Source organism: Sus scrofa, chromosome 9 (genome assembly GCF_054392235.1).
Source record: "Sus scrofa isolate SSC_HxYL_T2T_F1_AM1 chromosome 9, Sscrofa_HxYL_maternal_Yorkshire_Landrace_v2.0, whole genome shotgun sequence".
Lineage (NCBI taxonomy): Eukaryota > Metazoa > Chordata > Mammalia > Artiodactyla > Suidae > Sus > Sus scrofa.
In genome coordinates, this window is record NC_139391.1 from 17807133 (window position 1) to 17831802 (window position 24670).

The following is a 24670-nucleotide window of genomic DNA, read 5'->3' on the forward strand; positions in this document are numbered from 1 at the left end:
TCTTTATCCTGTCTACACTTCAGAATGGGCTGGTGATTTGGCTTATGTTCATGGGTAAGCCAGTCCATTCAAAGAAAATTTTAGGAACCATTTTCAGGCTCTCTTTCTGGATGAATATGACTAATTAAACAACCTGTCCAAGAGCCAGTGACAACCATTCTGAGAACACGAAGGCAGTTAGTCTTAGCATGCAGCTAATACCCAAACAAGCAACATGACAAAACAGAAAGAAACAGATTTCTTGACAACCTTGAGACCCAGTGGATGAGACCTCTTGAAGCTGGCTCTACTGCTGTACTTTTAGGTTACAATCTACAATCATTCCCTTTACTGAGTAACCAGTTTGAGTTATGGTGTCTGTTCCTTGCAACGGAAAGGAACCTCGTCTGCACCTGTTATGGAAAGCACACTGTGTTAGAACTGTGGGCTCACATGTCATTTCTCTTGGATTATAAACACCTGGAGCTCAAGGATTCCAACTGTTCACTTTTACCATCTCGGCACCTAGTAGAACATCTGACACTGGTTTATGCTTAATAAATGATTCATAACAGAAAAATAAAAAAGCAAACAATATATAAATCAAGCTAATCTGAATCACTCCAACCAGAAACCATCTCTTTCCCAAGTATTTTGTACATGTTAAAAAATAAAATGACCAGACTTTTCCTATTGAGTTAGATATCTACAGCACATCCACAGCCATTTCCTACTCTAATTCAGCTCCCTAAAAATGTCTTTTCTCTTTCTGATTCTTAATTACATAAATAAGGTATGCGCATTACAAAAGTTCAAATAATACATAAAGCATAAAAAAGAAAGTAAAAATCAATGAAATTACTAGCATCCAAAGCATACACTATTAAGTTTTCAATTCAGAGTTTTGTCCTGTTTCTTGTTTAAGAAAAAAAAAATTTCCCTATACCATCCCTATTATCACCTTTGCTACGAAACAAATGTGGCACATACCTTAGTAGTCAGAGAGTCATTAATTTAACTGCTCTATTTTCAGATCAGAGGAACACCTGACATAGGCACACTATGTGCTGAGTTTTTACTGTACCGGGTACTTTTAATGTGGCTGAGGGAACAGCTATTTACCGGGACATGCGTTATCTCATTTACATTTTCCCAGCAGTCTTGAGATAGGAATCACTTTACTTGCATTACAGCTAAGGAAAGCAAGGTTGCAAGATCTGGAAATACGTCCCAAGATGCATTGTGCCTTTTCAATTAGAAAACTACTTTATGAAAATAAAAGTAACAAATACAAAAAGAAAAAAAATCACTCTGTTAATTGTGTGGTAGCTTTCACTGCATTAAAAACAAAACAAAACAAAAAACCCCCTCAAGATTCTTAATAACTACAGAGGTTTTGCTGCCTGGAACTCCTGGCTGCTAGTTCTCCTTAGGTGGGTCTTCATCTCCAATAAACAGAAGACAGAAAGAAGCCACTGGGAGAATAAGGCACTGGGCAGAATAGGCTATAATAACTGTAGAAGGCCACACAAAGGCACTGAAACCTCTCTGCTCTTCGTACCAGCCTGCAGGACAGGGTTCCACTGAGTTCCTTCAGGCAGCCTTCATCAGCTCCCAGCTCCAAGGGCTACAATAGCAATTTAAAACTAGAGATAAGAAAAGGGCACCTGAAATTAGCACTGGACTCTCTGGGCAACTACATTTTCAAATGGCAAAAAGGACAAATGCTGGAGTTTTAATCCAGCCGACCCTAAAGTCACCTTCTAAAGTCAGCCTATGCCTCTAAACTAGAACAAAGGCCAACACGTAGTCTTGTTGGATCAGGATGCTGTCAGTTTCAAAATGGAACTTAAAAAGCTTTTAGTCTGTGATTTTCATAGCTCTGGCCACTTTCTTGTTTAGGTGATATCTTTTGGTTTAACGGGAGAAGGGTCAAAAAAGCAAAAACAAACAAAAGCCCACACAAAACCAACCCACTGGAATTTTTTTTTTTTTTTTCCTTTTTGGTTGCATCCATGGCATGTGTAAGTTTCCAGGTCAGGGATCAAACCCCACACCACAGAAGTGAGTGGTGCTGCAGAAGTGCTGGACCCTTAACTTGCTGCACCACAAGGAAACTACCCCACTCGGTTTTTAGCTTCACTACTCTAAAATACAGGTAAACATTCTTCAGCGAAAAGTAGGGCCGTCCCTAACATTTTGGGTGTCCAGAGTAAGAATACAAGTAGAGGCCCCCAGACCTGAGTCAGTCCCTCTTCTCTTCCATAGTTCCCCATGCACCACAAAAGGCCTTTACTGCAGATGTATGGATATCCCAACTCTCAAGTCCAAGCTATGATCATCAAAACCCCACCCTCTGGCCTCACCCCCAATCCCACGCAAAGAGCAACTTCTTGGATTTCCTCACATTCGGGGTAGGGACACAGTACAATCCTTGGACGCTGACTCAGGGTTGTTTAGGGAAGAAATTCTGGGATCCTATTGACCCTGAATGTGTCTAGAAAGCAAGATCCAAATGGGACCCTCCCCTTGGCCCAGAGACTCCTCTAAAGACAGAGGCACAGAAGAAGGTTGTCCAGGGCATTCAGGGTAACTTAACTATCTTGAATTTGGTACATTTATGACCTTTTAAAATTTTATGTCTTTTTATACTAAATTATGTTTTGGTGAGAACTATAAAGATGGCTCAGGAAAATGTGATCTTAGTTAGCAGAGTCCCCAAATGAGAGCAATAAAAATCTCCAACTTCATTTTTTCATACCCTCCTAAAAGAGGCAAGAGGAATCAAGGCAGTTACAGGATCAAGGTCCCGAAATGGAGCCATGTAGAGCTGGGCAAATCCTATTGGTTATACAGTTTAGATTCTAAAATCAGGTAGGCATGAGTTCAAATTCTAAGCACTGCCATATACCAATTTAAATTGGTAGTATTTAAATAAACTTTTCTCTAATTTCATTTCCTCGTTTGATAATGAGAAGCAAAATAATACTTAGCTGGTAGGGTTGTGATGAGGAGTAAATGAGAAAAATGCGTGTAAAACATACAGTGAAGTGCCTGGCGCATAATGAATATTATTTACTATTATAATCAGGTACTTTAATGCAACGTCAGGGCTGGAATTATGGCCTGATCATTGTTCAGCAAATAATTTAGACAGCTATGATACATTATTTGGCATCACTTTATCTCCATGCTCCCCATCTGAAATCAAGTTTATTCTTTGAATAATTACGTAAGGACTTCAGATGTCATTCTAAGAATTAATGAAATGTGAACTGAAAGATACTATTTTAGTTTTTAATAGGTTTTCAAAATAAACCTAATACAGCATCCAAGGAAAGAAGTATATCTTGCTAACAAGAAAAATTTTTTATAATTTTCCTGTTTACTGTGCATATTTCTTTCAAAACCAGTTATCAAAATGAGTTAATATATTTTATTTAAATTTCTAACAGTAACAACTACCTTTAACTGGGTCCCCTTTGTGCCAAACAGTATACAAACATACCTCACCTATCTGCTGTAACCTTTCTAACTTCCTCTCCCCCATTTTACAGATGAGGAGAGCGAGGTGGGAGCTGAGGCAATACTAAGCCCCTGCCCTTTCTGTTTGCTAACTGCTGGAGCCAGGTCTCAGAACAGCTCCTTTAAACCTCTCTCTCTTTCACCCCACAACCGCTCTCAAAGAAAATCATATATGTCACGTAGGCAAAATATTAATGCTCCTTTGGCTTTTAATCCTTTTTTGAGAGACATGTTTTTGGGTGTGTATGCGTTCTTTCAGAAGGCTCTTGTCACAGTTCATATTTGTCTTGCTGTAAATTTAATTGAGAATAACTCATGCTAAATTTTCTTTTGTTGCTATAAAAAGAGCTTATTCTTGGTGGGTGGAGAAGATGGAAAAACCACCCCCAAATGAGAAGAAACTCAGTTTATGGAGACTGGTACATTGGCTTATTTCTCCATAAAACCACGGTGAATCAAAACCCAGATGCTGCACAAAATAAACCAGGGGCTCCAGCAGGAGATTTTTTTTAAATGGGGTACAGTAAAATTCAATGTACATTGCAAAGGTACTTTACAACTACATTGTTCTTGGCATTAAGATATATTAACACTTTAAGGAACCTTCTGCTGTGTATTCTGAGCTTTATAAAACATCATGTGCTGGCCAAACCATCAAACACAGATGTTGGTTTATACCTGCAATGATGTGCTGAATTTCCTATCTTAATCATTATTGCTGTAGCCGGGAGGCTTTGAGCTGAATATAAGACAAAAACACAGTTTACAAACCCCTTGTGGGGCAGCCCTTTGCAGATTAGAAACCAAGTTTCAGGTTACACACCCTTATGTGCCAACCACAATACATCATTCTTCTGCTCTTTAAGCAGAACTTATTCAGAGAAATGGAAAATATGGAAAAGCTATTTATGGACAAAAGAAGTATGCCCGGAAAATGTGTTCTTGGAAAAAAAAAAAAGATACAGTCTATGTTCCAAATTCGCCAAGTTTTGGTGCAATCAGAAAGTGTACTAGGAAAGGAGAAACAACTTTATTGGAAGTATAGTTGTACTGATGACCACAATATTTATCAGGAAAAAGCAAAGTGCAAGCTGATAGAAAAAAAAATGCATACTTTTTTCAAGGAGATGCTAAAAGAAGTTGCTTTTCTTGAGGATAAAGAGGATGTTCTTGTCAGATCTACAGATGTCACATCTAAAGAGAAAAGTGCAATTATGCATAAAGTAAATGCTTTGGACAGACAAACAATCAGAGGTTCAGAAGACAGTAAGTAGTTCCTTGCCTGTGAAATAAAGCAAATATCAACAAGCCAGACACACTCGAACATTCACAAAAATGTCTTGTTATTCCTCTCCATACATAATATGCCATATGACACCACAGTTAAATCTGCTACTGCAAAAAAAAAAAAAAAAAAAAAAGAAAAGTACGTCAAGCTGTTGGTTTCCATGAGATTTGGACAGAGGCAAACAAGGCAGCAGAAAGGAGTCCGGGGAAGGTACAGCTTTCGCTTTTTTCCTTCTGAGGAGGAAATGACTTCCTACAGCGAGCTGCCCAGGAGTTAGCGCTCACCCTGCGTGAAGCCAGGACCCGGAGCACACCCAGACGCGGACCAAAATGCAGCTTCAGGTAATCATTAATGGGCATAGGAAACTAGAGGAAACAGTCCCAAGTTACGCAAATAAAATGGTCATGCTCTCTGCATTTGTCTGTCCTGCGGGTGGGCTGTACAGCTCTTGCTATAATGATCCAGTCTTTTCTTTCCCTCCTTCTCCCGCACCACAGGCATGCCACATGCAAATCTGCCCACATTCTGATCCCATGCCGGCAAAATGCAGAGACTACCACCATTCCGAGTTTCACAATAATCTCCACAATGACAATTACTCACAGCCCCTCAGTTCTGTTCGCACAAAAGATTGCAATTTGAATCTTGCCTTGCATAGGTTCAGCTCTGCCAGAGCTGGTTACCAGGCAAAAGGTCTGTTTTAAGATTTACCGATTGCTGAGGAGGGTAAGCTGGGGGGTGGGGATGGACAAACCGCCCTGTACATACCTCCTTTTGGCAGCTAGGAAAAACAATTTCGCGACAAAGAGACTTGTTCTTTTCAAAGCGCACTCAACAAATGAAACTGACAGAATGAAACCTAAGAAACTTTAGCAACCAAAGAAAGCAGCCTTCCAAGGATCAAGGTGAATAATTGATTTGGCGGCTTTTGTTTCATCTTTTAAGCTATTTTGCTCATTAAAGAGAATTGTGAAATTTGTCAGAAGCCCAAACACTGACACACACTTCTGACAGCAAGTGCATATTCTAAACTACGGATTCATTTGCCAAGCCTAATCAACAGCGATTAGCTGAAAAGCCAGGGGAACTTACCGAGCACAAAATTATTGGAACAAAGCAGGGAGGAGGCAGGAGGCACCAAAGGCAGCTTCTCCGTCTCCTTGGTGCCAGGTTCTCCTATCTGCCGTCCGGTTCACACTTGCCTTTATAACTAAGACTCCGGCAGAACTCACTAGCGAAACCTGATGAATTATAAAACAGCCCCTCCTAGACTCTCATATTTTACATCACAGGGGGTGACCATACAGCATCCTCGCTCCCTGGGTACATATATTTCTTTGTAACTCATCCTGATAAATATATCAGCCTTAGAAGCAGTGACAGTAATTGGTGTTTGGGATGTACCAGCATTAACCAATAAGATGCTTTCCCACCATCGGTACTGCACCCCCATCCTCCACTCGTGTCCCCCCACACCTTGTAAAGGTGGATGCACCCAATCCAGTGGGGGGTAGGCAAAGATGGCAAAACGTGGAAGAAAGCCCCCGAGTCTCCAATGCACACAGAGCGAGGCGTAGTACTCAGGTTTAATTCTCACAGTAGTACTGTAAAGATCAACCTTCATATTTGCATAGCCTGTCACAGTGCACCAAACACTTTCGCTCTCCCTGAGCCCCTCAGCAACCAGGAGAGGTTCAGCAGCACTACAGTATGAATGAGCCACCTGAGAAGTTAAGTGACTTTGTCCGGTGCTCACAGAAAGGGAGGGATGCAAGGAGTCCTAGAGGTTCGGGAGGGAGTTCGACCTGATTGCTGCGCAGATGAGGAACCCATAGCAAGAGATAAAGAGACCTGTGCAGGTCACAGTTTCCAAGTGTGACAGGAGCTTCACCCCCAACCCAGGTCTTCTGATGTCAAAAGAGTGCCTTTCTATCCTACCGTGCCACCCCTAGAGCATGAAAGCTCCCCAAATGGGAAGACATGCAGAAAACAGAAACAGTGTCACTGACTGGACAAAAATCATAAGCAGGTAGGCAGCGTGGGGAGGGGGGGAGGTGCCTGAGCTTTTAGTTTCTTCCCTGACAGGGTCAATATAACCTCTTTAGGTTCCCTGAATATCCACACCAGAAGTCATGTTTTTGATAATAATAGCTGTAACCGAGCACTTCTCATGTGCCAGGCAGTGTTTTAGGTGCTCGGGCTCATTTAATCTTCATTTAGTCTTCAAAACATTCCCATGAAGTAGTTATTATCATGAACAACATATTGCAGATGAAAAAACTGAGATTCTGAGAGGTTAACACATTCAGTCAGGATCCCAGCTGCTAAGTAGCAGGGCTGGAATAGACTCCAGGCAACCTGGTTTCAGAGCCCACATTCTTAAACATATTATCCTACCCCAAGCAGTGTTTCATACTCAACTGTAAGGGCAGATGAGAGATGCAAGCAGATTTATTTACTATGCCCTTTAGTAAAAATTACAGAAAGATCATAGGTTTTGGAACCAAACAGCCTTGTGTTTAAACTCTAGTTTTGCCACTGATTTACAATAACATGAGTTGCTTTACTTATAAAATGGGTATGCTAATTTTTACCTTGCAAGATTAAGTGCATCAGGAAAATATAGTGCCTGATTTATAATGCATATTCCCAAACTGCTATTATTCTTAACACACTTCTTTTTGGAAAATGGATTTCTGCCTCACCTTTTCTTTAAACTGTCTTTTAAAATGTAAACTGGTATTTGCCAAGGAGTCTCCTCACCTGCCAGCCTGCAAAGAAGGGGAAACAATCCCAGAGAGGTCCATCATCCAGACTGCAGTGTCACCAGGAATATCCGGTCTTTCTGCCCGAGAACAGCAGGCCTGGGGGCTCTCCTCTGGGCTGCTGTTTGGTCCCATATCTACTCCCTACTTCCACTGCTACTCCAGTGAACTCACCAGCCTGGAAAGCATACTTACAGCATGACTGCTATTCACAATGACACCAACTTGGCTTCCTTTACCTGTTTCAAACAAGCATTTGCCATATGACAACAATGAAATTTTGCACACAGCTATACATCTAGTGCCATTAAGTCAAGGCATGCCCCGCAAGGAAACAGGGGCCCGTGTCCCAAAGGTTCCAGCACAAACTCCTTTCTGAAGTCAGTATAAACTAGGATTTGGCCACCTGCAAAGGTCCCCATCAGGTGAACTTTATCCATATAAGAAAATGCTACCACCCAAGGTATGCAATCAACATTCCTTGAGAGACATCAGCAATAGCCTTCTGTGGGACAAGGTGATGCTATAACGTTCCAGGCCATGCAGATTTAAACATGCAAGATTTTCTCAGCTGTGTGTGTCAAGAGAATGACTGGGTGGCTAACGTCACTTGTCCACACACAGACATCCTCCCTTTTTTCCCTCTAAGCATCTTACCAGGGGATATGGAGTACATGTGGACGAGGAGCCTCCTCTTTCATGACTATACTTAGTATCAGGGACTGTAAAAGAAAGCAATGCCACATGATCGGGGGGTCACGGGGAGGACGGACTAGGGTTTCTAAATGGATAAGAGTGCCTGATGTCAACACCATGTGCAGCAAGGATACAATGGTAACTATGAGGAGTTCCTGTCGTGGCGCAGTGGTTAACGAATCCGACTAGGTACCATGAGGTTGCGGGTTCGGTCCCTGCCCTTGCTCAGTGGGTTAACGATCCGGCGTTGCCGTGAGCTGTGGTGTAGGTTGCAGATGCGGCTCGGATCCCGCGTTGCTGTGGCTCTGGCGTAGGCCGGTGGCTACAGCTCCGATTCAACCCCTAGCCTGGGAACCTCCATATGCCGCAGGAGCGGCCCAAGAAATAGCAACAACAACAACAAAAAAAAAAGACAAAAAAAAAAACAAACAAACAAACAATGGTAACTATGATTACAAGATAAATGGGCATTTCAGAGATCAATATGTGGGTTCAACACCTACGGCCTGACATGGCCTGGCCTATTCTCTCCAAGTCTTCCCATGATTTCCAGCTCCTTGATCCACCACGATCTCAGAAAATTCCCTCCAGAGAGATTTCCCCCCCTGTCACCTGGTTCTTCCACCGTTAGGACACACTCCATGAAAAATTAGGACAGCTGAGTCTTCATACAGGCTTTATAACGCATTGTTCTGTCCTCCCGTCAAGGATAATCATAACACGCCTTCTGTCATAATTACCACCTCAGGCCACCAACTGCTCCTGGACGTAGTAAACTATGTGGAGCCTGAAAGCTGTGCCGGTATTGTGCTTACATTAGTGATGGTGCTAATATTTACTGACATTTAGTATGGGCTGGCATCTCTCATTCAACCCTCGCAGCATTTTGAAGTGAGCTGTACTACTACCACTACCCTGCAGATGAGGACTCTGTGGCTTGATAGCAAACGGCACAAGTTGAAATAATGACTGAAGTCTAAGACTTCAGGGCCTGCTCTCGTAACTATGACATCCGCTTCTTAAAGAAACTGAGGTCCCAGGGAATGTGAGATAGGATTCTGTTCTCACCGTTTTCACCTCTTCACAGCCCATTCTCGCCTTAACTGACTTCAGCCAGGTTTCACCCTCCACTAGAGTCACTTCTATTAAGGGAAATGATAACCTGCTCACCAACAAAGGCAGTGGCCAGAGTAGAGGCTTCATTTTACCCCATCTCTCCACACAGCTTTTTGACAGATTTACTTATATCTTCCTTGAAGCAACCTCTTTTTAAACATGGTTCCCGAGACCACCTCACAAATCCCTCTTTCTGTCTCCTTTGTGGAGTCCCTCTCCACTTCCTGATCTTTCAAATTTCTTGTGCCCCTGGGCTCACCCTTAGACCTCTCGTTATACTCACTCTCTAGGTCACAACACCCAGAATCAAGGCTTATGTGCCATCTATGGACCAAAGAGTATCACATGTGCACCTCCAGTCCCAACCTGTGCCCTGAACGTCAGACCTTCATATCCAGCTGCATTCAACATCCAAGCATCTCCATCTGTCTAACAGGCTTTCATATTTAAAGTGTCCCAAAGCAACCCTGTGGATCCCACCCCACCCCCCACCCCTACTGTACTCCTAAAAGGTACCACTTCAAAAAAGAGCATAATCATTCACCAAGTTGCTCTGGTCAAAAACTTGGGAGTCATTCTTGGCTCTTGTTTTAAAAACAATATACCCCACATCTCTTCACAGCCCATTCATCAGCAAAAGTTACTAAATCTGTCTTCAAAATATATCTCAAATCTTTTCTCCATCACCACATCTGTTCCCTAGTCACTATCATCATCCCCTCTCGCATGGACTTCTTTTTTTTTTTTTTTTTTTAGTTTTTAAAAATACTTTTACTTTTTGGCGATGCCTGGGGCATGAGGACGTTCCCGGGCCAAGGATCTAACCCACACCACAGCAGCGACGATGTTGGATCCTTAACCCAGCAGGGAATTCCACCTCTCACATGGACTTCTGCCATCACCTCCTAAGTGGCTGCTTTGCTTTGACTACTGCCTTGCTACCAATCATTGTCTACATAGCGGCCAGACTCTTAAAACAAAATCAGGCCCCAGCAATCCCTACTCAGCTGCCTTCTGTGGCTCCCTTGTCACCCAGGATTTGCTTCTTCCCTACAGTCGAGATTCTGTTCACATAAGGAGTAACCCCCTGACAGCATCCTCCATCCCTCCATTGGTCTCCACTCTCTTACTGGACTGCATTTTTATCTATAATACCTATCTCTACTTAAATTAATAGTTTTGTTTATTTTATTAACTTTTGCTTCCCTCCTCTAGGATGTAAGGTTAGGGACCTTGTCTGGTTCCTTCATGGCTGAATCTCCAGCTCTAGAACACAGCCACATACCAGGTGTTGGAAATATTTATTAAATAAGTGTGTTCAATGTCCTATCTTCACTACTTCTTAGTTACATATCCTTGCATAAATTGCTTACTGTCTGCTCCTAAATTATAAATTCCTCACTTGTAAATTTTCTTAAAAAATAAACCACCTTATATTCTCTGGTACTTTACAATGTATTCAGCCTATCCTCAATGACTTTGATACAATTCTATGAATTTGGTTAGTGGTCTGAGTTAACTTGTGTTCCTCTCAAACTTACATGTTGAATTCTTAAATCCTCAATACCTAAGAACGTGACCTTATTTGGAAAGAGAATTGTCTCAGCTGTAATTAGTTAAAAAGTCATACTGGAGTAGGGTGGGCCCCTAATCCAATATGATGGACTGGTGATCTTATAAAAGGGGGAAACTGGGACACAGATCTGTGCACAGGGAGAACAGTATGTGAAGACTGGAGATATGTTGCCCAAAACCAAGGAACTAACTATTAGAGGCTAGGAGAGTGGCCTGAAACACACCATGCTTTAGTGCCATCAGAGATAGATGGCCTTAGGCACTTGGATTTCAGACTTCTGGGTTCCAGGACTGTGAGATAAAACACGTCTGGTGTTCTAAGCCACCTAGCTTCTGGTACTTTGTTATGGCAACCCCAGGAGATTAATAGTCAGATATTATCCTCATCTGACACATGAGGAAACTGCAGCTCAGAAAAATTGAGTAACTTGCCCCAAGTTTCACAGCTAGGAATTGGGAGGGCCTGGAATTCAGTCAAGATCCGTGTGACTTCAAACCCTGCTCACAGCAGTAGCAGTGGTTCTTGGAGGCTGGTCCCCAATCCTTGTTGGTCCAGGCAGAATGGGAAAAGCAAATAGAATGCAGTGATTTTTCATCGAGCTAACATCTCCTTCCTTTATTATAAGATTATGCCCTTTCTACTGTTTGTTTTTTCATCTTGTTTTTGCTATGGTTTTTTCATTTCCGAAATGATGAAGAGAACAGATGATGCGGGGGGAGGGGGGGAGGTTATCTTTTTTTTTTAATGTCCTTTATTTTATTGGCAAGATAGAAAGCTGGCAATTCTGTTTGCCTATAAAATTTTTTTTTTCTGAAATGTTTCTGGTCTGTGTAATGTAAAAACCTGGGAACAACTGCGCAAATGCTGTCCTTTTTAAGCAGGTAAGAAAACCCTTCGCATGTCACATTGGTGGTAGGAAGAAGAAAGCTTTTCTCTCAATCAGCTGAAAAGGCCCTTCCCTGCTCATATATAAATTGTCTGTGCTAATGGTCACAAATTCGTCATATTCCCAATAAATTATTTTGGTAAAATCCTATGTGATAAATTTGTATAAGAATTTAACAATACTGGAATTCCTGTTGTGGTGCAGCAGAAACGAATCTGACAAGTATCCAAGAGGCTGTGGGTTTGATCCCTGGCTTCATTCAGCGGGTTAAGGATCGGTCATTGACTTGAGCTGTGGTATAGGTGGCTGGGATCCGCGCTGCTGTGCCTGTGGTGTAGGCCAGCAGCTATAGCTCCGATTCAACACCTAGCCTGGGAACTTCCATATGCTGTGGGTGTGCCGCCCCCCGCCCCCCAAAAAAGGAATTTAACAATATTCATTCATAACTGAATTCATCAAAATTCAAACTTTTTCTTAGTCCTGTCCTCTCCTGCTTCCTTCTTTCTTGGCAAAGATTTTCTATTTCACTAAATTTTTGACTTGTTTTTGACTTGAAACACTTTCTTTTGGGTTCAGGACCCGTGGGTTTGTACAAATGTCTGAGGATTAAAGAGATCACCTCAGTTAAATATCTGGAACACTGCAAAAGCTCTCAATAAATACTAGTTGCCTTCAAAGAAAGAGGTAAAAGCTTTATGCATCCAGAAGGGAAATGGCTTTAGGACCAAGGAAGATTTAGTGCAACTGAATGACTCAGCAAGATGGGCCAATCTGGAGTTCCCGTTGTGGTGCAGTGGTTAACGAATCCGACTAGGAACCATGAGGTTTCAGGTTCGGTCCCTGGCCTTGCTCAGTGGGTTAATGATCCGGCATTGCCATGAGCTGCGGTGTAGATTGCAGATGCGGCTTGGGTCCCGCATTGCTGAGGCTCTGGTGTAGGCCGGTGGCTACAGCTCTTATTAAACCCCTAGCCTGGGAACCTCCACATGCCACGGAAGCGGCCCTATAAAAGGCAAAAAGACAAAAAAAAAAAAAAAAAAAAAAAGATGGGCCAATCTGAAGTGTTAATGAACTTGATCCTTCTGTTGACCTTTCAGTGATCCATAAGAGAGGTTATAGAAATTGCAGTCATCTGTTTTTATGAACTTATACTCATGAATATGTGTGGGCTAATATATGTGTCCCATATATATAATTTGAATAGACTGATAAATCATTAATATAAATTTGATTGGTGTGAGTGTGTACCCTCTTCAGAAGGAGAAACTCAGAAGAAAAAATCCTTCATACATATAAAAGTTAATTCCTTTGTTTTAGCATTATCTGGCCCCCTATAATCTAATTCATGTTCACCAATTTGCCCTATCTTGGGAAACCACAATAAAAAAAACTTCAACCCATCTCTTTGCCAAAGCTATCTCAGACTCTAAATCAATACTGGAGTAATTTCTTCATGCTAAGAATATTCATGGAGGGTCTAGTGTGTCCCAGACACTTTATTACCATGTTGCATGGCAGAAGGTCAATACAATCAAGGTCAGATTTTCTATTCTCTAAGGGGCCTTCAGTCCAGGGAGTAACGAGGAAATAACAACTAACTACACAGCTGCAAGCATATTTTATAAGGACTCATTAAGGTGCTACAGATGCCTAGAGGAAGAGCATCTCAGTCTGGGAGGTGAAGTTAAGAAGGCTTCCTGGAGGAGGTGATGTCTAATTTAGCCTTGATGGATGACTAGAAAATATCTAATTAAGAAGATTTCCAATCAGAGTGAGAAGCATGTGACATGCAGACAGGGGGAAAGGGGTTGATTAAGGATCTCTAGGAGAGTGGAATTTTATCAATTTACCACTCAATTAAGTACCTATGATGGAAAAAAGACTAACTTCAAAGTTTAGAAATACCAGAGAATAATCCTTCCTTTTCTGTGAACTTCTTCAATGCAATGAAGGTTGAAGTGGTAAATGTCATGCTTTATAGTTAGTCCTGATTCACTCAAGCTGACCTTTACAAGCTGCTTAACTTCCATAAATTGAACCTTGGTTCCTCGTCTATAAAATGGAGATAACTGTACTTATCATACAGCTGTTATGTGTTATTATGAAATTAAAAATGTAAGATATATTGCTTCCCTCCATCACAAAATAGATATGAGTAACTATTACTTCTCATCCCAAAAACACTTAACTTGCCTCATTCTGAATAAGGCCAACATCACTCACAATATCTCTGGTTTCCCATTGGGATATATTTACTTATTTTCCTTCTCAACCAGTTTTCTCAAAACTTTGACTGTTGACATCATCATTAAAAAAAATATAAGCATACTTGCCATTATCTGAATATTTATATATTTAAAAATTATTGGATGTATATATACCATACAACTGTGGCACAGTATACACATTATAAATCCTAACCCAAAACAAAATTTAAAGTCTGAGATGAAAGTTAATATAAAGAAAAAGGCTGTCATCTTGCCTACCCTTAGGATGCATATACCCATTTTGGAGAATACTATGAGCTTAGACAGAAAAGACCTAAACTCATTTATTCAAACGGCACAGACCAAGTACAGCCGTTTATATCTGTGGGTTCCACACACATGGTTCAACCAACCGTGGATAGAAAATAGTTGGGAAAAAAAAGTTACAGAAAGTTCCAAAAAACAAGACTTGAAATTACCACACCAGCAACTACTTACATAGCACTTACCTTTGATTTACAACTACTTACATAGCATTTACATTGTATTAGGTATTATACGTAATCTAGAGATAATTTAAAGTATACAGAAGGATGTGCATTGGTTACATGCAGATACTCTGTCATTTTATATAGGGGACTTGAGCATCCTCAGATTTTGGCATCCATAGGATTCCTGAACCCAAAGTGCTAACCAAGCAATGACTGCACTAAAAATTATCTACAAATTAAAGAGAGAACACTGGGCTGTCAGGGGAAAAATTATAAAACTGGGGGGGGGGGGCGGAGAGAGCTCCTAATGTCACCACCTGTCCAAATCAGTTTTTTGTGGCTTTTTTCTTTTGTTTTGTTTTTTTGTCTTTTTAGGACTGCATCCATGGCATATGGAAGTTCCCAGGCTAGGGGTCAAATTGGAGCTGTAGCTGCTGGCCTATGCCACAGCCACAGCAATGAGGGATCTGTGTCATGTCTGTGACCTACACGAGCTCACAGCAATGCCTGATCCTTAACCCACTGAGTGAGGCCAGGGATCAAACCATGTCCTCATGGATACTAGTCAGGTTCATTACTGCTGACCACGATAATAACTCCTATCCAAACCAGTTTTTAAGGTTTTAATTTTGATTTTTTTTTTTTTTTTTTTTTTTGTCTTTTTGCCATTTCTTGGGCCGCTCCCACGGCATATGGAGATTCCCAGGCTAGGGGTTGAATCGGAGCTGTAGCCACCGGCCTATGCCAGAGCCACAGCAACGGCGGGATCCGAGCCGCATCTGCAACCTACACCACAGCTCACAGCAACACCAGATCATTAACCCACTGAGCAAGGCCAGGGATCAAACCCGCAACCTAATGGTTCTTAGTTGGATTTGTTAACCACTGCGCCACGACGGGAACTCCTTTGATATGCATTTTAATAATATGAAAGCTGCATATAGTAGAAATGTTAAGTAGCCAAAATGTAACTGTTTCCCTTTCCAAATGTCCATGGCAAGTAGTTGACACATTTATTTTTTCGAGGGCAAATAATAATGACCACTTGCTGAGTACTTGTAAGGGATAGACACTATGCTAATCACTTTACATGTACTCTTATTTGGTTCTTGCAGCAATCAGGGCACTGCACTGAATCTCTCTAGAGGACACTGAACATATTTTAGCGTATATTAGGGGCCTGCAAACCATGGCCTGTGGACCTAATCTGGTCCACTGTCTGACTTTGTAGAGTCTATAAGCCAAGAATGGTTTTTGCATTTTAGACCGGTTGAAAAAAAAAAAAAATCAAAGGAAGAGTAATGCTTTGTGGCATGTGAAATTTATATAATATTCACATTTCAGTGCCCATAAATGAAGTTTTATTGGAACAGAGCCATACCCATTCATTTATGTATTATGTATGGCTGCTTCTGCAGGACAACAGCAGGCTTGATTAGTTGCAGTAGAGACCAAACGGCCATAAAACCTAAAACATTTAGTGTCTGACCCTTTACATATTTACAGTATGCTGACACCTAGTGTATGTGAATGGAGCCCCCTGAAATTATGCAGGTTGTAGCTGGCAGGGTTTTAAGTCACCGTCCAGGAAACAATCCTATATGGAAATAAATGGAGGCTCAGAGAGATTAAGTCACTTGTTCATGCTACTAGGAAATGGCAGAACCAGAGGCTTTTAGGGCAAAGTTTTAAGGCTGAAATTTGTCCTTAATTCTACCTATAGCTCAGACCCTTTTTTTCTGATGGCTTCCTCTGGGTATATGACTTAGCAAGCCACTGCCAATACCACTTCCCCACTGCCTCCACAGTCTTCTCTGTGCTCTCATGCCCAGATTTTAATGTCTTTACGGCTAAGGACAGGATAGTGGGGAATGCGTCAACGGAACAAAAGCACAATTCACTCCTTCTTATAACTACCTTCTTGAGGCTCTCAAAGCCACACTTGGCCCCTGAGTCTGAGGTTTTGCTGTCTCTGGCTGAGCTTAAAGTGATGAAAAAGACACGTGATGGAAGGCTGGAAACCTCATTACTGGCTCTTTGCCTACAGAAACTCAGCCAGCTTTATCTTCTTTCCCAAGGAACTTCAAACTTACACTGGCTCAGCTGGTTCTTTCCAGGTGCCTTTAACAAGCTGTTCTGCTCAGATGAGATCAGAAGTCAATAGACCAGAATCTGCCTGTACCTTCTATCCTAGAGAATATGTCCCTTTTTCCTAACCTTCATGGTTAGAAATCCTCCTAGGATCTCGGCCACTCCTGAGTTGTATTCTGGATACTGTAAAATGCCAAATTACAATAATTTCTTCTTGGACAGTATCCTGGAGGCCCAGATACATTAACATAATTTCTGTGGCTGCCCAATTACAGTCAAAATTTCACTTCTAAGCAAGAACAACTAACACTGGCGAGGCATCAACTATGTAAAGTTTTGGGAACAGCTTTCATATAGGCTAATCTCATTCAATCCTCCCAGCAGACAGAGATTCATTATTCCCATTTTACAGATAAAGACACTAAAGACTCATGAGGAATTAAGCAGTGCATTTTTATATGCACCTGCTAAGCCACAGGTCTGGGCTTCAAACCTTGAGCTGACTTCTAAGTGCCTGTCACTTCGGTAAAGGAGCCCTCCAAGAAATTAGGGTTTTTCTTGCCACAATATTCATTAAAAAGCAAATAACCACCTCTTCCACTCTCTTTCCCCAAATCACTGATTATTCTTGGTGTGGTTATTCTTTATAATTGGGACAAAGCACACTATAATAGAGCTCAGTGAGCAGCAGGTTTTAAATTTATTAACAGGTCATTTAAGCAACCTGATCCTTTGTAAATCTGTGAAATGGGAATAACAACTTGCCTACCTTGTAGGGTTGTTGTAAGGATTATATAAAAGAAAATAAGCATTCTATGTATAGGAAATGTTCAGAGCAGGCAAATCCATGCAGACAGAAAATAGATTGGTGGTTGCCTAGGGTTGCGTGTAGGAAGGGAACTGGAGGAAATGGGGAGTGACTGTTAATGGGTGTATGATTTGGAAAGGAAGATAATGAAAATGCTCTAAAATTGATGGTGGTGATGGTTACACGCCTCTGTGGATATACTAGAAACCAATGAATTGTATACTTCAAATGGGTGAGAAACTAGGTATATGAATTTAAAAATAACATAGATAACGTGCTTAGCATGATGCCTGGCACAAAATAAATGCTTTATAAATGTGCGTATGGGTCATAATTATTTTGAGGCAGAGACTGGTTTGTTCACCAAACTCATTTTCTCTTCTGGAGCACAAAACTAATCTCCACCCTAGAAATTAGGTGCGGCCATATGTCTGAGCTCTGGCCAAGGGAATGTGAGTTCTGGCCAATGAAATGGAATGGGCCTGGCCTATAACAATATTTCCCCAGCAAGTCTTCAACTTCTCTTTCCCTCCCAACAGCCTGATGCAAATGAATCCTTTGAACTTGAAAGCCCCATCTTGAAGATGGAAAGGCCCCCGCATGGACAAAGTCCCTGAATCACTGCCTAGAGGAGACTTAAGGCAAGTTCTGGACTTCATGAGAAAGAAAATAAACTTCTATTGTGCTTAAACCATCATTCATCTGAAGAGTTGATTGTAACAAGAGCTTGTATTATTGTAACCAATACTTTATGGTTACACATACTCTTCCAAATTGTCTAAAGTAAACTGACTGTGGAATGGTTGACTGAGCTGGGTCTGGGGTCCTGAGGATATACAGGAAAGGGTGTCTGGCAAATACATCCATCCCTTTAATTCTGTCAGACAGCCACTGGACGATGTGGAGAAGGTACATAGCTTCTAATTAGAGGTTCCACCCTAGGGAAGCCAAGTCCTTGTTCTGCCCTCCAGTCCCTTTAGGACCAGCAGGCCACATGCAATCAGACCATGAGCAGCAGCAGGGTGTGGAGAAAACTCAGGCTACCCTGGGCCTGCCACTCTGCACTGCTCTCCTTCATGGGGCACAGGTACCCCACCCTCTTCTTCCTCGATAGAGGAGAAAACAACACAAACCGAAGATGTGACCTCAATCAGATCACGAACCTCTGCTGCTCAGTGCTTTCCAAAGCAGTACTTTTGTGCTCTAAATGTGGAAGGCAAAGTGCGATGAGCTCTCCTTGTGAATAACGCCAAAATATTTGATTGTTATTGTCTCTCATTCAGGAGATTCGCTGTTGGAAGGAAGAGCTGTGAGTCATGGCTTAGATAAGGTGAACAGAGGATATGCAACCACAATCGAAGGTGGCAGAGTGGAGAGGGAACACTCACTGGAGGAAGGGGCTCTCGGGTTTAGGAGCCCCTTCTCTCTATCAAATGTGGCCAGCAATGCCTTTCCGGGCACTGTGAGCATCAGTGGTAATGAATGTGAAAGTGCATTCAGATCTTAGAAAACTAGGTAATGGTTCCCAAGTACTCACTGTGAAGTCCTTTTACATAGCTGGTTTAATCTTCTCAACAAGCTTTAACAAGCTTATTACATAAGTAATAAGCCTCCCTTAAGAGATAAGGATACTGAGGCTCAGAGAGGTTAGCATCCCCACCATCACCCAGGTGGTGAGCAGCAAAGCCAGGACTCTAACTGGGACCTGAAAGATGCTGAAAGCCCCCATCTGTAATCACCATTCTTTTCCTGACTCTGAACCGATGAAATGTACTGTCAAGGGGAATGAATGGCTCTTTTACTGGAGAATCCAGGACGCCCAAAGCTGATGCCTATCCTTGCTTACTGCACAGGCAGAATGTCCCATGATGCTGCTTGTGTCTCAGGCCCAAGGGAATTAAAGACACGTATAGGAAAAGGGAAGAACAAAGGCCACTGTCGTGAGCCCCAGACACCAACCTGCCTAAACAGGATTCATAAAGTTATTCACAAACTCAGGCCTCACAGATGTTGAATATCAGATCAGTGCAGGTAGAAATGTGAACTTCCAGTTAGAAAGTACGTCTTCTGGCTGAAAATAGCTTCCTTCCCCCAGCACAAACTCATAAAAAAAGAGAAAAGAATTTGACTTTCTCCCTGCTTCCTATTTGCCAAGCGGTTTCTTTTTCTCTTCAACCTCACAGTCCCCTTGTTTCTCTCATTTCTTCTTAACATGCTCTATTTAAACCAGATGGAGCAGTAGCATTTTGAAGCTAGTTCTGAAGCCCAGGGGACATGCACCATAAATAAATAAACAAATGAACAATTCAGTAATTGGTAAATCAGGCAAGAATGAGTTTAACCACTGAACTGGAAAAAGAGCTGCAAATCTACTCCCTGATGAAAGATCTGAATGTGACCCAAGTTCTCTTTACTCAACAGGTAACCACACTGACTTCTTTCAGTAAATCAGGGGCGAGAGAGCCATCGGCATGGGAGGCAGTTACAAAGGACTCCGCAGAGACATTCAGTGGCCCTCTGGCCACTCTGTGTTACCAATATGCTGAAACCAATACCCCACGGGTTGTGAAATACCCATTCACCACCTATAAAAGCAAGACATTTTCAAGTGCTGCTTTTCTTTAAATATACTCTCCTTCCCTTTAAGTGTTACATAACACAACTATCATCCCATGTGAGGCTTAATTTAAAGGAAACCATAAGTTGAGTTAATTCACTGTGAAGGGTTATGGAAGTTATATTTATTCCAGAAAGTCAGCAGCTGTGTAATGGGGTGTCTATAATATGCCTGACCTACTGCCAGATTCTGGGAACACAAATATGAATAGGATCCAGTCTCTGTCCTTAAAAAGTTCTATGGCCTCCTCAGAGAGAGATGTGCTCAAAAAGTAAGTGAAAGCAGCGTTACAAGTATTAAGGAAGAAGGAAGTACATGAGGCGTTTAGTCATCAGCTCTAATGAGGAGGGAGTTATCTGTAGGGAGGGGCAGAGGACAGAGGTTGCTGCTTGATAAAAGAGACCCTGTCTGCCCATCAAATAAACCCTAGAAGCTGCTATCAAGGAGACAGGCTGAGACCAAGAAGACCCTAGAAGCTGCTGTCTACCAAGGAGACAGGTGGTCTGGTCAGAGAAAGCAGGAAAAATAGGGGCAGCCATACACAGTGGCATGAGACAATCAAGGTTAGGGTCACTGGAGACACCTGGACTTGGCTGAGAAATGGACTCCAAGGGAGAGAAATGAGAGGCAGGCCGGGGGTCGGGATAGTGCCTTTGCTGCCCAGTGGGTCATGTGAAGGATGCAGACTCTAGACTGAAACAACAGAGTAAGCATGATCCGATTTGCACTTTTGAAGATCACCGTGGCAACCATGTGGAGGACGAGCTGGAGGTGTAGAGGCTGGCAGCGGAGAGAACAGTCAGGAGGCGAGAGCAGCCGTCCAGGTGGGAGGGATAGGGCCTGATCTCAGGCAGCAGCAGTGGGGATGTAAAGAAAGAGAAAGAGGGCAACTGTTAGGAATGCAGAACTCTGGGCTGGAAATAATGAAATCTGGATTCTGGTACAGTCTCTCTAGGGGACCTCAGAAAGTCATTCCTTTTCAGGACCCTGTCTCCCAACTTGTCAGGTAAGAGGGAGATGTTTTGTGGCTGTAGGAAAATGCACCTTATTCATGTGTTTTGTTATTATTTAGTCATTGGGTAAGTCAGTCAGGGAAAGCACTCATTCTTTGATTCAGATTTGGGGGTCTTTCTATGAAAAAGCAAAATGGTAGTACAATCAACTAAACGAACGGGAAGAGGAGACTTGAAGTCCATGAACATTTGATGATCAAGAATTAGGTGCAAAAATGTGCATCACCACGTGCTATAGATAAAATGGAAATGACAAAGACATGGTTTCTGCTCTTTGGGAGGGAAATGAAGCAGCTTGTGATTAATTCAACAAATTCTGACTGAATGCCATGCCCATCTATCACAATAAGGAAACAGAGGATTAAGACATAGTTCCTGACACGAAAGAGCTCAAAGCCACAAGTGGAAGAAGTGATACTGCTATTATTCGACAGCTGCAAAACATCTGGGAGCCCAGAGATAAGAGAAGCTGTTCTAAATCCACCTTTGACCTGTGTCACAGAAAAGAGAAGTACGAATGCCCCTTTCCATGATCCAGAACTGCTAAGAGCTCCCTTCATGAAATCAGATAAGTCATTCACTTTAAATGAATAAGACCTTTCCACAGGTGAGGCCATGTATTATGTGTCCATATAAGAGCAACAAGACATGGTCTTTGCCCTCAAAGAAACCAGGCTGGTGTGCAGAACATTTTGTACTGTAGGAGGAGGAAGCAGAGAAGGTTGATTTCTACTCTCTACCATGCGATCCAAAGTGCCTTGAACAGTGTCGAGCATACAGTAGGTGCTCAGTAAAGACTCAACTAAAGTGAACTATCAAATTTTTACTTAAAGAAAAAGTGTTTGTTACTTAAAGAAAATGAGGTTGACTCTAAAATAACAACGCATACTTGACATTTAATTATTTAGAGAATCACTTAGGAAAAAAATACTTTTATGTAAGAAGTCATGAGTAATTAATCAAACCACAGGCAACGTACTATAATACTAATTCAAAGAGGTCTACATTCCCAGAGTCTTGAGAAGCAGATGGCACCTAATTTGCTTTAAGAGGCTTTGATTGACCACACTTGGTGCTTTCCTCCAGGGTGAGTTCAGTTTTGGGAGGTCTCATTGTAAGACATTAACGCCCAACCCCTTAAATAAAGCTTCTAAACATCTAATCTGTAAAAACCATACCTGGGAATGAAATGGAGTGTGTTTAGAAAGAAACGGAGTGTGTCAGGGGTAGGGAAGGAGAGTTCCACCAGCAGCCTGGCTGAGAGAAGCTGGTGACTTGACAAATGAGAAAACATATGTAAAAAGCTTTGAAAAAAATTAAAGGTGTTAACAATGCAGGTAGGATTAAAAAAGAACATGCACCACACTACTGGTTCTGTTTGTTTGTTTGTTTGTTTTCCTAAACAGACCCAGAATACTGAGATCCAGCTGGTAAGAATCACAACATGTAATTTAAATCTTTGACCAGTAAGAAATGATTCTAAAGACTCCCAATAGAGTTGGCTCATGGACTCTGCACCCTTTTATAAGTGCAAAGATGGCCACCCTGCTGCCTACCATTGGGGAGACAAAGCTATGGTGGACACAGCAATTTCACCTAAGGGTTTTTGCTCACTTCTGGCTTGGGTTGACATCTGCCTTCTGTCCCCTACTAAGCTAGCTGTTAAGACCTTGGACAAGTCGCTTAACTTCACTAAAGCCTCAATTCCCATCTGTAAATGACAACAATAATGCTTATCTCATAAGGTTGTTAATGGGTAGTACATGAGATATTAGACCTAAAAAGCTTTGTACAGTGCCTGGTATATAATAAATATGGTAACTTTTATTAGTTATTACAGTTTCATAGTTAACCATTAGTGTTATAATTAGTATTACTGAAAGGGAAATTTTCTTTCCAAAATTGGTTAAAAAACTTGTTTCAAGCATTTCTAAGACTGAAATAAAATATATGGGTGATGGATTTGCAGAGATGAGAGTGGGCGTTTCATTTTAATATAATTGTAATGTACTGAAGAACACAGCTGAACCTTGTGCCAATCACAAACCCTTTCTCATAGTAACATTTTTTTGTGAGTTAACCTGGACTATGCGTACAATGTCTTATTAACTATGTACTTAAATGTGTCATTTGCTAACATGGGTCTCCTCTGAATGCTATTTAATAATATAACACATCAATAAATTACATTAGCCTGGAAGGACCTTGATTTGGATCTCACCTCTGTCACTCAATGACTGTGAGTGCTAGCAAAACAAAAACTTTGCTGAGCCTAAGTTATCACCTCTGTAAAAGAGGGATAATAACTATAGTTTGCGTGACTTTGAAAGAATTACATGAGATCATCATCACAACCATTATCATCATCATCATTTTCACTAAGTTTCTGTTATGTGCCAAGTTCTGGCAGCCTTACTAAGTTATGTCATCCTTGCCACATCCCATGTGGCCTTCCAGAAGTGTGACTGTAAAGTCAAGGTCTGTAGCCAAAAGTTCAGAACCAGCCAGATGGGATCAGTTGAGCTGACAGGCAGAGGGATGCTAAATGATGACCAAAAACCATCAATCAGTAGCTCTCACAGCTTTAGAGGACAGCCAGGTTTTTGACAAGTGAGCAGTGGGCCGCAGAGAGCTGTCTAGCAGGGCAGAGAAAATAGTTCTGAATGTACACAAACATCAGACACTTTGGCACCTGCAGTCAAACCTCAAGTTTCTAAGGCTTGTCACAAACAACTACTGCCAAAGATGTCGAGAGCAGACATCTAAAGGGTTCCATTAAAGGCAAACATGAGCAGAGGGCTAGGACCCCAAATATGTCAAATGGGATGAAAAGGATGAAGAGGAAAAACCAAAACACATCAACCTACTCCATTCTAAGCAATACTCAACAAGAATTAGAACAGGGCCTTAGGGAGGAAGCATGAAAGTGAGCAGAGGCAGGGGGCTGCCAAACTGTGGGAGCACTATGGCCTTTATTTCTGTCAAATGATCAGATTTCTGTGACCTTGAGGGTGAAAGGTAGGTGGCATAGGGGAATTCATTCTTTCTCTTGATTTTAAGAAAGTTATTTAACCTTGTGGGCTCTGGTTTCATCTTTAAAATCAATATAATAAAATTATGGCACAATTTACACTGAGTTATTATGTATTTGGAAAAAAGAGATTTCTATGTACTGGTATAAAAAGCTCTCTAAGACACATTAATAAGTAAAAAAAGAACAGCGTAGAAGAGAGTGTACAGGATACTACTTTTGGTGTGAAAAAAACAGGGTAAAAAGAAAAAAAAAAGCATGGATATGTATACATAATTTGCTTTATTTGTAAAGGAAACTCCCAAAAAGATGCACAAAAAAACCCCTTAAAATAGTGGTTAGCTATGTGAGGTGGATGAGAATAGGAGAGGAAAAAACTTTTCAACAAAACTCTAGAAAAATCAAATGCTTAACTTATTTTAAATAATAAAGACAGCAATTAGTATATATCTCATAACAGTTTTAAAAATTTTAAACACATTAGGTGAATTAATATATTTAAAGAGCTCAGTATGAAGCCTAATTCTGTAGCAAGCATTAACAACACATTCACGGGGGATTATCATCTCTTTTTGAGAGAG

General features: G+C 41.5%; 1 protein-coding gene and 1 long non-coding RNA gene across 51 annotated transcripts in view; one reads left to right on the forward strand and one right to left on the reverse strand.

The window, feature by feature from the left end:
* The window catches only part of DLG2 (discs large MAGUK scaffold protein 2), a 1974117-nt gene that overhangs the window by 205590 nt on the left and 1743857 nt on the right, over positions 1–24670 (reverse strand). The gene's annotated exons all lie outside the window — the stretch shown is intronic.
* Positions 4955–23254, forward strand: LOC146399760 (uncharacterized). The gene is made up of 3 exons (XR_014814832.1): positions 4955–5133; positions 17968–18069; positions 19850–23254. It is a non-coding gene; the product is annotated as an uncharacterized LOC146399760 (long non-coding RNA).